Raw genomic sequence first — 15,110 nt, 5'->3', positions numbered from 1 at the left:
GAAATACTTCATTTTTCTCATCCCTAAAATTCTATGCTAAGAGGGACCAAAATCCTGGTTACTATAGTGAGGTCACCTCTACTGAGAACTTCGTAAAAGTTCCATTGAACTCTAAGCTCCTTTGCCACCCAGTTACTTTAGGCTCCTTCCACCAAGAAATCTACAAACAGGAAAGGTGCTACCTTCCTAGCAGAGAGTAGAACTTTATGTTTGCCTCAAGGTGACTGGTACTTTTCTGCACAATTTTAATTTTAAATGGACAAGCACAGCATCAGGGCCTGAGAAGAACCAGCAGTCAGGGACCTGTTACTCGGTAAGCCAATCAGATCGAAAGCATTGCCAGCCAAGGGCAGAGAGCATCTGGATTGGGTAGAAAGTGGAGGACAGAAGATGACAAATATTACTTGTAGTCCCCAGATCAGCTGTTGTAACAGGGAATGTACTAATCTCTTTTTGGAGGGAATTTTGCCCAGTTAAGGAGACCAACCAGAATCCTGGAGAAGCATTCCCAGATTGGTTGACCTTATATAAAGCAAAATCCGACCAACCCAAGCAGTGAGCTTTTGTCAAAGATATGGTGTATGACACTCAGAATATTCACCCTAAAATTACTGCAGTGGTAGAAAACTGCCTTGCCTAGCATTATGCCCCTGTGCAGGAACAGCCTGTGTCAACTGACCCATGGGGAGTCAGTCCAAAAGACCCTGGCTTCCTTGCCTCCATTCAAGACAAGGTGAGGCCTTTCACAGCTCCAGAGAGCTCCCTGAGACGACTGAGTCCTTGGTTGCAGTGGTATCTCAGCCAGTTCTGTTTCTGTTACTGCACTGTGCTGTTTCAGGAAGTGCTCCCCAATAAATTTGGGCATACAAGTCTGTCCCAGAGTCTGTTTCAAACTTTTAAGACATTGCTAATCCCACCACCATTGTAACACTATCACCACCACAACTGTGGCTAGTACTATGACAAAATGCTTACCACTTTGAGAATGTATATTTATTTGAAGAGTCAAAAATTGTCACAGCCAAATATGCCTTTTTTCTTTTTTAATATCTGTTTGCAATTAATAGTAACAGCTAACATTCATTGAGTGCTAAAGATGTGCCAGGAAGAACTTTGCTTATATTAAGTCATATAATCCTCACAACTCCATAAAGGGGTTTTATTAATAGTCCCTTTATGCAGAAAAAGAGACTGAGATATCATGAGGTTAAACAAATCACCCAAAATTGCACAAAACATAAGTGACAGCTGGAATTTAAACACAGAGATGTTTTAACTCCAAATTCCAGGCTCTTAGACAACCTCCCCTCTACTTTCTCTCTGTACTGTATAAAGTGACTTTGTGGTTTGACAAATTTCTTTCTAATCTCATCATGATATTCTACTTATGCTCTTCTCATCTTGTTTGATAGGAGAGCTGAGGTACAAAAATAGGATAATCTGCTTTATCAATGTGGACTGTACTTGTGGACTATTCCTTTCTTCATGGGAGCCCCATCTTTTCTCAAGCTACCTTCTTGTTTGCCAGAACAGATCACTCCTTATGGCTACATAGGAGTTACAGTCTGTTCTGTGTGCTGGTTGAGGTTTGAAATTATTCACTTGTAATTCCATATTTTAAGAAGCCTCATGGTGGTGGTTCGAGTCCTGGCTCTCCAGTTACAATACAGATCTCTGATAATGTGCCTGGGAAAGCAGCAGAAGTCTCTAATGGAGCTCTGGGCTCTTGGCTTCAGTATGGACCAGCCTTGGCCATTGAGGCCACTTGGTAAGTGAGCCAATGGAAGAAAGATCTCTCTTTTTCTCTCCCCCTATCTCTATTTCTCCCCACATTACTCTGCTTTTCAAATAATTAAATAAATCATAAAAGAAGCCTCATAGATTAATTCTTGAGGCTTCATCTCTAAGCAAATATGAAGTTTGGTGTCTCTGGCTTATGATTCCATGTAGGACTGCAGTAACACCTTTTCAAATCTGTTTAGTACATGGGAGTGACAGATACACATTATCGGTGGAATTTTTCATTTTTAACATTTGGCTCTATTTGCTACTTTTCTTTGCAACTAATGGAAATGTTAACTGCCAGCCAGTGGCATGACATAGGTTATTTGTAGTGTGTATTTTGCTAGCATATATTTTCTCACAAACACATTTTATGCCTTATGCCTTATTACTGGGTAATGCTGTGAGCTATTACAACCAGATTCCTTGCCAAGACTATGGAATAGAAAAGGGAGGGCCTTAAAGAGCCACAAACATAGCACATGTGGGCTAATATGGAAGGCAAAAACAAAAGAGAAACAGTCTCCACTGCAACGAATTTTCAGTTCAATTTTGTCTTCCATACCAGCTGGCTTCTGAACAGTGATTGCATCTCAGCCTTGGATGCTAAATGTTTGTGGGGTCTGTTGTGAAAATGCTTTCTACCATCGTGGCTTGTGAGAGCTGCCCTCCCTCCCGGAACGCATCACAGTCTGGTAGCACTCAGAGCTTTTAGCTTGTTAGTGCAAATCAACTTTTATTGCCTGTGTTGGGAGAAAAGGACAGCAAAATCGCACATCCATACATTATTTTGGCTATTTGTAAAAGGTTAAAAAAGAAGGATGGAGGCGAAAACAGCAGTATTTTCTGAGGGCTTAAGTAATGTCTTTGAAACACATGTGCACACGCACACACACTCTTGTATGCATGCACACTTAGCAGCGTAGACACAGCTGGGAGTGGTTCCTGATAGCACACTAGGGACAAACTAAATGTTAGCTAAGTGATTTACTGTCAATATGGGATGACACTTTGACATGCACTGTTTTTATGTTTCCGCATTTCCTTTGTGAAATTTGTGGAACTTTTAAAGTTGTTTGACCTCAGAATCCCATTTAGCTGTTCTGACCACGCAAGCCCTGCAGACGAGAAGTGGCAAGAGGTGGTAAAGAACTACCCATAAATTGGGAGGTGAGAAGCTAGAGTGATGAGTGAGGCAAGGGTGGATATTAGAAACTTTGATTTGGGAGTTTATAAAGGTAACTGAATGTGACATTCCGTCATCCAGATTCTGAAATGAGGGAGTGCAAGGATTACAGATGATAGCTTTTAGCGAAGGGAAAATCTTTTAAATCTTTTATGGCTGAAGTTTCAAGGTAAAGTCAAAACTAGATTAGAAGATAATCAATACTCTGCGGTTTACCAGGAGGTTTAGAACATTTTTACTCAGGCTACCTATCTTAAGAAATGCCTTTGGAAAACAATGTCAGATAAAACCCAGTCAAAGGGACTTTTTAAAGATGACAAAGAAAAATCTATTTTAAAAACAAGAAGGAGGGAGGGTTATAAATGTCTTATTTGTCCGTATAATATATGGACAACATGAATGGTTATCTTTGTGTAATTAAGGCATTCCTGCTCTACATATATCCAAAACTTTCACTGAGTAAATTCTCCCTCCCCAGCTTCATATGCACAAATGAAAAGATTAAGGCCACTGGAAGGTCCATACAGCTGACTTCTTGCCTAAGGTCTTGATTGCACATTCTCTAGGCCAAGGTGGAAGCAAATTGGCAAATGTTCTTAGAACTGAATCTTTAAAAACACAAAGGGTGTTTTTCATTAGCTAGATGTAAAAACTCATCTTTGTTTTCCATCTGAAAATGATCTGTGAGTGAATCTACAGTTCTACCTACAGTTGCATGCAGGGCTCTATTTGTTCAACAACATGCATTTAGCCTCTGGCAAAAGCCAGGGACAACCTTATGTATGAATGCTTTCTAAAGCTTCCGGCATATTCCTAGAAACTTCTGGCTCCTCAAAAACCTGTGTCCTATACTTCCCCAGCCTCTCAGGACATGAACTTGTATCACACTAAATAATAAAATCTGAATATCCTATTATCCATAACAAACTGTACAAATCTCCCTACATCTGTGTGCTTCCTTACATCATCCCCCATTTTTGAAGTGTCCTTCCTCTATCAAAGGTCAAATACCCCAGTGGTCCAGCTTTCTCATAGCCTTTACTTCCATTTCTTGGATATGCCATCAAACTCATCCTCTGCCATGGTTTTCCTGTCAGCGAAAATCATGTGTGTCTTTACTACTCAAGAATAGACTCTGAGGGAGTAGGCATTGTAGTATAGCTGTTTAAGTTGCTGTCTGCAATGCCAGAATCTCATAGCACTGGTGCAGTTGCATTTCTGACATAGCTCCCCGCTAACATACCTGGGAAAGCAGCAGAGGATGGCCCAAGCACACGGGCCCCTGTCACCCTTAAGGGTAACCTGGATGGAGTTCCTGGCTTCTGACTTCAGAGTGGCCCAGCCCTGTGATTGCAGACCTTTGGGGGAGTGAACAGATCCCTCTCCCTCTCTCTTTTACTCTCTCTCATCTTTGCCTTTAAAATAAAAACTAGAAATCAATCAATCAATCAAAATGAAATAGGCTCTGAGTCTTGTATTACCCTCTTTAACAGTATTACTTTTATTTTTTCAAGTTTATTTTTATTTGAAAGGCAGAGAGAGAGAAAAACAAAATCTTCCATATCCTGGTTCATTTCCCAAAGGCCCACAACAGCCAGGGCTGGTGCTCCCAACTGCGAATCAGCGGTGTCGTGGTACAATGATTTAGGCTGCCTCTTGTGATGCCAGCATCCCATATCAGAGCGTCAGTTCAAATCCAGTTGTTCTGCTTCTCACCCAGCTCCCTGCTAATGTACCTGGGAAAGCAGCATAAGATGGCCTGAGTACTTGGGACCCTGCCACCCATGTGGGCAACCCAGATGGAGTTCCCAGCTCCTAGCTTCTGCCTAGCCCAGCCTTGAGTGTGACAACCATCTGGAGAGTGAATCATCGGGTGGAAGATAACTTTGTGTTTTTCCCTCTATCACTATCAATCTGCCTGTTGAATAAATACATAAATCATTTTAAAAATAACAAATTTGTTTATTTTTTTACTTATTTGCAATACAGAAATGCAGTGAGATTTCCTTTGGTCCCCAGATGCGTGCAGCAGCCAGGGCAGGGCCAAGCCAAAGCTAGGAGCCCAGGACTCAATCCAGGCCTCCATGTAGGTAGCAGGAACCCAAGTCTTTGAGCCACCATCCGCTATTTCCTATGGTACACATTAGCAGGAAGTTGCAATCAGAAGGGGAGCCAGGACTGAAACCAAAGTTCTCTGATATGTGATGTGGGTATCCCAAGCAGCATCATAACCACTGTACCGAATGTCTGGCCACCATCCATTCCTATGGCTCTGAATACCACATTTTATTTCCAGCCCAAAGCTTTCTTCTCAGCTCCAAACTCAAATGTCCAACCACAACCTAATATCTCCATTTAAAAGGCTCACAGATATCCTACCTAAACAGGTTTAAGTGGAATCCTTTGTTGACATCAACCCCTCATCCTCCACACCTATTTCTTTCCTAGACTTCACTTTCTCATGGCTTGATACCACATACCCAGGTGTTGAAGCTGAAAACCGAGAATCAGTATCTATGTCTCCCTCTCCATCATTTCCTGCATGCACCATCCACATATAATGACACATCTACATTTTAAACCTGTTTTTAAAATAGCCTTCATTAAGCAATGCAACTTTTGTGCTTTGTATTCAGTTTTAAGAGTTAATCAAATGTTAAACCTGATAATGGAAGTTTTACAAATATCTTTTCTTAGCAGTTGAGTTATTTATACAATGTACCAACTGACAATGCAAAGCCTAAAGGTGACTAAACTGAATCACAACTTTTTAGGCAAACTACCAATCAGCCCCTTTGAACAACTGAATATTATTAGATGTTAAAGATGTTCATATTAAGTGAAATTAGCTGAAAAAAATCTCTGATGAAGTTTAGACTTCAGTGTGTGATACAGATCCACCTGGAATTGGACAGATTTGGTCAAAGGCTGAACCAAAAGCAAGCCAGCCTTGCCCAGTGAGGATCTGGAAGAAACTTCACAGGAATTGTAATAAGCCCTTTCAATTCTTTACCCTTTTCATTTGTTTTTTGGGTCATCAGCAAGCCATATTGATATGTGACTACTATTTCCATTAAATCAGAGCTTTTATTCCTGTGATCTTGAAGTCAATATCTGCACAGTCAAATGTATTGAGTACTCAGTCAATAAAACCTAGAGCTGGAGAAGAAACTGTTCATATGGTGCACATTTCTAAATGCTAAATTTTACCATAAAAATCTGGATTAAATTAGTTTTATTTGGCAAACGTCTGCTTTATCTCAGTATGCTTATATGAGAAAAAACAGAAACAGCAACCAAAATCATATTTATGAACTTAAAAAGGAACAAGGCAAAAAGCCTTAATAGATGCTAATCTGGAACTCTGCTTGTTGCATGCCCTACAGCACTTCTATATAATAACTTCCAACTTCCCATCTATAGCGTAAGCTCCCAAAGGCAATGTTGTAAATTTCATTACTGTCAAAAATACTCACTGTTCCTCACTTCTAGTCCCTTTTGACAGGATTGTATTTCCTACTCCATTGATAATTAGCTGTGGATGTGACTTAACATAGTCAATGAAATGGGAGTCAATGTAACATATGCCACCCCCAAACAGAAATTTTAAAACCAGCACATGCCTCAGCCATTGCCGTTTTCTCACTACACCGAGACCAGCCTGAGTAGGAATGGGACTATTCCTTTGGCTTCCATTGCAAAATGAGAGGTTTATATGGAGCAGATTCAAAATTGATCTTTGTAAGATTTTATCATTTCAATCATCTCTGACTTTTGGTGATTGGAGTAGAACTCATATTAGAATAATACTAGCAATGTCTACCATATCTATCACTATAACCTCAAGTCCTGAAAAAGTGCAAAGAACAAAGGAGTATGTGTAATGCTGAATAAATAAATGAATCAGAAAAATAGACACTAGATTGAAATTCTGTTAAATGTAATATTTTATTCCTTTACATAGCACTACTAATATAGTGATATAATACATTCTACACACTAAGACAAAAAATTGGAGTTCCAAGGTGGAGATGTAGTTAAGAGTAAGCTGTTACAAGCATGATATCCCATAGCAGCAATTTTGATACTTATAGATTTGAGATTTCAAGGTTTTAAAGCATAGCAAAATGTTCAAGAATATAAATTAAAAGTACTATTCAATAAAGATCCCAGTTCTTGCAGATTAAATGGTAATCTCTAACTCTTAATTTCTCCTGCCTGGGGAGCTTTGATAAAAATAAATGATGTTGTGCTGCCCATGCTTATCAGACATAACCATACGTTTCCAAGGAGAACATCCATCAGGCACCCCTACTGCCTGTGGGGGTTATATTCAATGTAGTCTTAATTAACCCTACATTTAATTTTGGTAAGTTCTTTGGGATCCTTATTTCTGCCCAACTTGGATATGTGAAACTGTTAGTATTTCAGTATCTATCACAAGCAGCATCCAGAGGAACTTTTGCTTCCAATGATCTCTACAGCCCCTTTGTTATCTCCATTGGACAGTATATTGGTGACAGAGTCTTGTCTATCTCACCTTGGTTTCTTATGAGAAGCAAACATGCATTCTAATCATATAAGATGCAGGGGTTTAAGTCTGAATTTAAATAGTGCAAGGTAAATCAGGAATTGGACATTTTACAATTAAGTTCATCTCTATATACTAATATATTCAAATCTAAGTTGGGATGTCTACAAGATGACTCACTGCAGGTTATAGATTAGCCCTCATAAACACTTCTGGAGTATCACAGACAGCCATTGAGAGAGGGTGATCTTTGTATATTCAAAGAGAAATTTATAAATTTAACCAAGCATGCTACTAGGAAGAAGAAATCTGTACTTTGTTGGTCTCAACAACTCATTCAGGAGTAGAGTTAATCATAAGGAAAATGTTCCCTCCACTCTTTCCTGTCATCTTCAACAACTCTTGGTTGCAAAAAAGAAAAATTCAGATGGAGTCAAGAAAAAAATGAAGATCCTATTCCAGTCATATAGCAATATGATTTACTGTACTGTAAAGAAGAGTATGCCTCTGGTCTTACTTAGTTGAAAATATATAAGAGAAAGAAGCCAGTCTGGCTTCAGACAGTACTAAAAACCCAACAACCTATTAATCACTTTTATACAAACCATCTCATGTGAGAAACTTCACAATAACATTGAGGTTCAATCCTTCTGTTTTTGTCTCCTGACAAAGCACAGTGAAGACCTACTTTGGTATTTTTCCTTTCACTATATTCCACTCGTGATTGAAAGCAAGTAATTTATAATGAATGATGCCTTCAAGGTAGAGTGAGATTGCTACCTTACTTTACAGCTGGTAATGGAAAAACTGCAGACATGGTGGGTAATAACTTACCTCATTAATTTTCTCAGACATGTTTTAGGCAATAAACATCTGATCTGAACCGTTGGGTGTACAAAAGCACCTTGGCCATCAATGGAACATGTCTCTCCCAGAATACCCCATCTCTGGATATTTTTCCTATTTTTTAGTCTAGTGAAATAGGACATTCTGAGTATGGTTTTGCCTTCTATGGGATAATATATGTATGCCACTTTACACTTATATTCATCGTGGAATTACATATAATGAGAAAAATGCATCTGTGTGGTTTGTGAATGGAATACAAAGGTAATTTCAGAACATTTGTCTGTAATTGGAGGGCTTCTGCCTATGAAGCTACAAAGACTGAGTGACCTTGCCAACTCTTATTTTGACAAAGTAACTAAAGTGCTTATATTCAGCCACTGTCAATATGTGAAAGCTTGCTCTGTTGGGTGATTCAGAGAATAACAATAATGATGATAATGACAATGATGATCATAATGAAAGTCAGAGTATTTTTGGAAAACAATATTCTGCTTACTCAAAGCTAACAAAACAGGGACACCAGGGGATTCTGCTGTGCATTGAAACTGCCTACAGAGTCCCTATGCCTATTACCCTTTTTAGTCAACCCTGCTATGATTAAGTTCCCTCACACCTCATTCCAATATTAATAGAGCTCAGAATATTTATTTTTATCATAAACAAAACAAAGCAACCAAGACTTTCTCACTATTAATGGATTTTCTCTTCAGCGAGATAATATTATCAAGGTACCATTATCAGGGTACCTTGAAGGTTGGTTTTCCTATCACAGCACACTAGCTTCCAAGGGTTTCCCAAGGGTGCTTCCTCTCTCCTTAGAGCCATAACCTAGAGGGGTCCACTTGAAAAACTGAGAAGACAATTTTATGTTCATAGCAGGAAATGAGATGTATTCAGCTTACAATAAGAAACCTCAATTCAACACTGAACATCAAACTCCAAAAGCAGGAAATAATTTGCACTTTCTCAGATTTAGTAGGAAGGTGTCTGTGCCTCACACAAAGAGCTCAAAGATGTTGTCAAATTAATTTCAGGGGAGGGACTTCTACATCCTTCTTTTATCTACATTCTGTCTATATTTTTCTATATTCTATATTCTTCCCTCAATCCTGCTAACTCTTCTTAGAGGAATATATTTTCAGTAATATTTCAGTATAAGATAATAAAATTGAGAACACGGCAATGATTCAAGCTACAAAATTGAATAGTACCACATACAAAGTCTTAAACATTCTCATGATATCACAAACGGTGGCACGCTTTTTCTTCTTTTTCATTTATCTCATAAAGACTACAACATCAAAAACAAATAAATCCAAAATCTCTTATTATTTCCGGTGTACCTGACAAATTTATTACTATTCCATTGACCATTTATTTGTACAACAGCTATTCCCCCAAAACTATCAAATTACCGTTTGGTGTTACAAATGTGTGATGTTCATGTTTTTGTTCTTCTTGGTACTTTTAACAAGGGAGACAAAGAGTTAGAGGCTTGGACAGTTGCTGACAAAACAAGCCATCAGCAAAGGAATACAAATGACTATGATTAAATGGAAAATGTGTTGACTAACTTTGTTTCAGAGGAATAAAGAAGTATGTGAGATAGATAGCAGACTACTAAGGTTGTGTATGTAGTTGTGGGAAGAAAGAACAGAGTTCAGAGTTAAGTACTGTCCTTGGGGAAGCAATAGGGAGGTGGAGAAGTAGGCCTAGTTGGATAGTGCACTCAAGTTGAGTTTGTGTGAAGTGGCTAGAGTTAAATTGACAAGTATATTTGGGCTAATTTGTTTAGGAACTTAAATTCCAAGTCATGAGACATATTTCATTTCTATTCTCAGTGCATTTAACGGAAGCAAGGAGGAAGGTAGGACAGTATGTTAGAGAAAAAGGAAGGAAAAAATATTTGGAGGGTTCTTTGTTTAAATTAGATAGGAAATCTATTGGTAAAAACCAAGTATAGACGTTTTCTTTGTGATAGAACATCCAAGTATGTGGTGGGTCCCAGAGAAGACAGAAGAGAACGTGCAGTGTTTTCCAAACCAACCTTCTCATGAGCATCACATTCTGTAGATCGCTGATCCAGCCCAGTTTCCTCACTACCCATCTGCAGGAAATGAGCTCCAAAAGGGCAAATGTGTGCCTGAGTCCAGAACTGGAATCTGCCTCCTGGCTGCCAGGCAAGGGCTGTTTCCACTCTCCCAACATGCCAGTTAATTAATAGTGCACATGCCTGGCTGTCTAGAAGAGACCAGTAGTGATAAATGGAAAAGTCAGTTACAGACCGATTGTTCAAAAAAGAAAGTAATCTGAATGGGCAGGAATAATGGGACAGAAGTAATTCTTCATAGTGCTGTTTAAAGAAGAGTTACAGATATGCTTTGGTTTTCAGCTTCTCTGTGAATATAATCTCCTTTTAACCTTTCTCTAGCACTAAACTGTCTTTAGGACTTGTGGTTGGATGAGGTTTTAGGGAAGCATGCATTTTGCAATATGTAGAGAACCAGTTCTAAAGTTAATGGAAATTCAGCATAGTAATGGGTTTTCTACCCTTCCTACTGAGATACCAATGATGAGTGTGTGGCCTCAATAGCTGACCTGGAGTAATGTACTGTAAGATTTATTTCCTGCTCCTCTGCCCCTTATTTTAATGAAAGCTTAATTATTACATGGCAGGATACACACACAAAAGTAGTACAATATAGTATAAACAGAGCTATCCTCTGATTTATGACATAAGATTCCTCTTATGTTATTGACATTTAATTTAATTTTAACAATGTCATATAAAATTGCATACATTTTTGATACTTTATTTACTTAAATGCTTACAGTTTTTAAGAGGAATGAACATGGATGTAACCTTGGTAAAATTGCTGAGAAAATACATACTGTAAAATATTAGAAAATGATTATACACATTATAAATCAAATATAAACTCTATAAATAGAAAATATTGGGAGTAGGTATTTAGCCTAGTGGTTTTAACATGAGTAAGAGTCTTGTGTCCCACTTTGGAGTACTTGGGTTCCATTCCCAGCTCTGGCTCCTGATTCCAGCTTCTGCTAATGTAGTCCTTGGGAGGCCGCTGTGATGGTTCAAGTGACTGAATTCTTACCACCCACATGGGAGACCTAGAATTAATCCCTATTTAGCTTTATCCCCAGTCCAAACTCTACCTCAGGCATTGCAGGCAGTTGCAGAATGAACCAGAGAACTGGTACTCTCTACTTCTCTTTCTCTCTATCTGCCTCTCAAATGAATAAAATAAATCAGTGAAAAATTTTGATTAAAAAAATAGAAACCTAGAAAAAAAGAAAAGCCAGAGTACTAAAAAACAGTTCAGTGGATATAGTCTCTGTAAATTACTAAATTGCAATATGTAAGAGAGAATAAGGTGAAAATGCATGTTTTAAATGTAAGCACTGCCAGGAACACACTTTTGATGGTTAGATCATTAAATCATTTGTTTCATCTGAAAAGTAAATGCTTGCCTTTATAGTGAAAAATATACATAAATTAATATTTTATTGATACTAGATTAAGACATGCTAGAATGGTATGTTATGCCAGCTGTAATTGATTAAATTTTAAATAAATTGTACCAAAGATTGTTGTCGAAAAACTTTTACATCATGGAACTTTAATTTGGTCAGTTTTTGTTGTGTTCAAAAGTTGGGCAGAATTGCATATCTTACAAATGTTTATTTGTTTTTATTTATTTGAAGGGTCGAAATAGAGAGGGAGAAAGAATCTATCTGCTGATTTACTCTCCAGATGCCTACAACAGCCAGTGTTGGGCCAGGGTAAATTCAGGTCTCCCATGTATGTAGCAGGGACATCCGTACTTGAGCCATCATCTACTTCCTCCCATATTGTGCATTAGCAGGAAGCTGGGACAGAAGCAGAGGCTGGACTTGCTCCCAGTCACACCTATATGGAATGCCAGAGTCCCAAGCATGACTTAACCACTGGGCTGCAACACCTGCCCCAGATGGAGCCATCCTTTAACACTATAGCTCATCAGCAATGGGAAAATACAGAGAATTTTAAGCACAAAGTGATGTGGAGTACACTGGGCTTGAGGAAAGTTAGCCTGACAAGCTGGCAAAGTTGTGCAAGAGTCCATTCGATTCTCCCTGGACTGAAACTACCCTCCTTAGCCAATTCTCAATATTTTCTTATCATTCTTATCAGCATTCCTATCCTTTGGTCTTATTCTACCTAAATGTTCTTTTTCCCCAGTTTTATTGGGGAGTGGCTATTGGTGTATCTATATTTTAAAAACTTCAGGAAGAAACTGCTGATTTTTTTCACCCCTGCCCCTGACTTTTCCAAATGTATGAATGTGGAGTTTAAAACCACTCTTCTGCTCTCCCTGATAGTAACTGCATTCCCCATTGCTGGCACTATCTCAGCACAGTAGAGAATATACAAGTTGCCAGCTCTTTCTGTTCTTTCTCATATTCTGTCTTTGATTACTGCTTCTCTAAATAATATTAAGACATGTTCAGGTTTAGGTTTTAGTGTCAGTTTATCACAAAAGAAGTCCTATTGCTTGTTACTGGTTCAAGCTGCACTACTATTGAAGTAGGCAGGCATAAAGGTTAAAATTAATCAGATTTGTGAACTGGAAGACCATGCCTTTGCCACGTCCCTGTGTGGCCTCATTCCCCTACCTGGCCACACCTGGGTGCCCACCAGCCAATCAGGTTAATTAACCACTCCCCTTTGGAAGTGGGTTAAAAGCCGGGCCATGCCAGCTCTTCTTACCTAGCCTCTTGTCAGGAGGGGGCTTCCTGTAGCCCCGTGCCTCCAGGGCGCATGGCCTGAGGGCCATGTGCTCTAGGCTTCCTGGCCCAGATACAGGCCTAGATGCTCTTCTACGTGGCTGGTTCCTGGTGCTCCTTATGAACCCCTATTCACCCCTCTGTCTCTTAAAGAAAGCTCTCACTCTCCTATGCATCTTTCTCACTAAATAAAAGCTTAAAACGTACCATGCTGCCTTGTTTATCTGTGCCGGTATTTTGCATTCTTCTCTAAATATTAGGCAAGAACCCTCTTGGGATTATTAATATCAGGGATTTAGTAATAAGCCCGTGGTGAAATCATATGGCACCCCAAATTCCAGTAATACATGTGACACCCTGGATAGCATTTCTAGGGAACATTAAGGGGCCACATTTTAGTGTAAATTTTAGGGGGGCTTGTCTGATTTCACTATGGAGGCCTATTCGTGTATAAAAATTATTATTATCCTGATAAATGAGAAGGCTTTAGTGTATCCATATGCTATTGCATCACTGGGAAAAATTAACACAAAGAATACATTTAGGTATCAAGCCTTTGAAAGTTTTCCAGATTAAGGAATCTCCAGTTTCCTACCTCTCAATTGAAAGACAGAAAATACTTTTAATTTAAGCTTTTAAGTTTCTTTTCAATTCCCTGGGCAGAGATAGAGAGAAAAGAAAAAGCGAAGCTTTCAAGGAAATCTGTATCTCTTTTGCATAAGATGAACCAACCAGCGATAATAAACTATAGGAGCTTTACAAGTTAGCTGATTCAAGGCATATCAACTTACCCTAAATGACAATAAACTCCCCTGAAACGTTTAAATAATATCTGTTAACATAACAACAAAACTGACTAAATAAAGGAGACTTCCATATGTTAGTCATACCAGTTCATAATCCTTTTCTACCTAGGATGTATAGGTAAGTAAACTACTATTACAGTTTTGTGATTCCTTCCTTCTCTTTTAGTGTACCTCCTCCTTCCATTCTTCTCTCCTTCCTTCTTTCTTTTTCTTTTATCTCTCTCTCTCTTTTAACATTAAATATTAAAGATTTGCTAAGGAGCAATCTCCCCACAAGGAATAGTGAAACAAGTCAGAATACAGATTTGGAGATATGTAGTTATATAGTTTTACAAAACAATATTCAATCTTAAAATATCCCCCAAAATAATTGATTTTCACATCCTGCCACCTAAGAAAATAAACTCTACATTCAGGGTTAGTTCTATCTAGTCTAAAGAGTATTTCAGTTGTGGTTGCTTTCTGTCTAGTGAAAAAAAATCTGCCCCTAAATCTGTGTATATGACATATATGAAACTTATATAACTTAAATAAAATTAACAAAATAAAAATATCATCAATGTATAGTTATTTTGTTATGCATTTTCCCATATTTTTGGTAACCAATCAAAAGTTTAATTTTTCAACTGCTTAATAAAAGGAAGAACTGAAAGAGTTAACTCACTATTCTTTTGTATATGTGTTTTCAAATGCTGTAAAGCTGCTTAAAATACTATAAAGCATTGTATTTACAAAATTTTAAGAACTTTCTAATTGCTAATAATCAAGCTACCACTTAGTAATAATCATATTCTCTATAAAATCCATTTTAGACCTAGGGAATCAGCAAATGTATTATTTAAACCATCTAATGATGTAACATTTATAAAGGGTCAGGGTCTATTAAAGCAATATTTCTCATTCACCACAAAGTTTGAAAGCTGTGGATTTGAAATATTCTTCTCAGCAAAGAAGAATTAAAAAGAAATCGTTTTGTTTCAAAAATGACTTTGCTGTTGGGTGGAATTTAAAACATGATTTGAATATGGTTGGAGACCTCAGGAAATAGAGAAAAATCTAGTGTTGGCTTTTAATCAGTAAGTAATTCACACTTCAGACACCTTCTTTGCTGATCCCCGGTGGACTGGACATCTTTGAACAAAGATTCCTAAGGGCTCATTAGAGC

The 15,110-nt window shown here is 38.1% G+C and overlaps 1 long non-coding RNA gene across 1 annotated transcript in view; it reads left to right on the top strand.

The window, feature by feature from the left end:
* The first annotated feature begins 6 nt into the window (after nucleotides 1–6).
* The window catches only part of LOC127483804 (uncharacterized), a 55,197-nt gene continuing 40,093 nt past the window's right edge, over nucleotides 7–15,110 (top strand). The window contains exons 1-2 of the long non-coding RNA XR_007910513.2: nucleotides 7–313; nucleotides 12,078–12,155. This is a non-coding gene — a long non-coding RNA (uncharacterized lncRNA). The remainder of the gene's footprint in view (nucleotides 314–12,077; nucleotides 12,156–15,110) is intronic.

The sequence above is a fragment of the Oryctolagus cuniculus genome, chromosome 12 (assembly GCF_964237555.1).
Source record: "Oryctolagus cuniculus chromosome 12, mOryCun1.1, whole genome shotgun sequence".
Taxonomy (NCBI): domain Eukaryota; kingdom Metazoa; phylum Chordata; class Mammalia; order Lagomorpha; family Leporidae; genus Oryctolagus; species Oryctolagus cuniculus.
The sequence above is the reverse complement of the archived record's forward strand: the minus strand, read 5'-3'. Positions and strand labels throughout refer to the sequence as shown.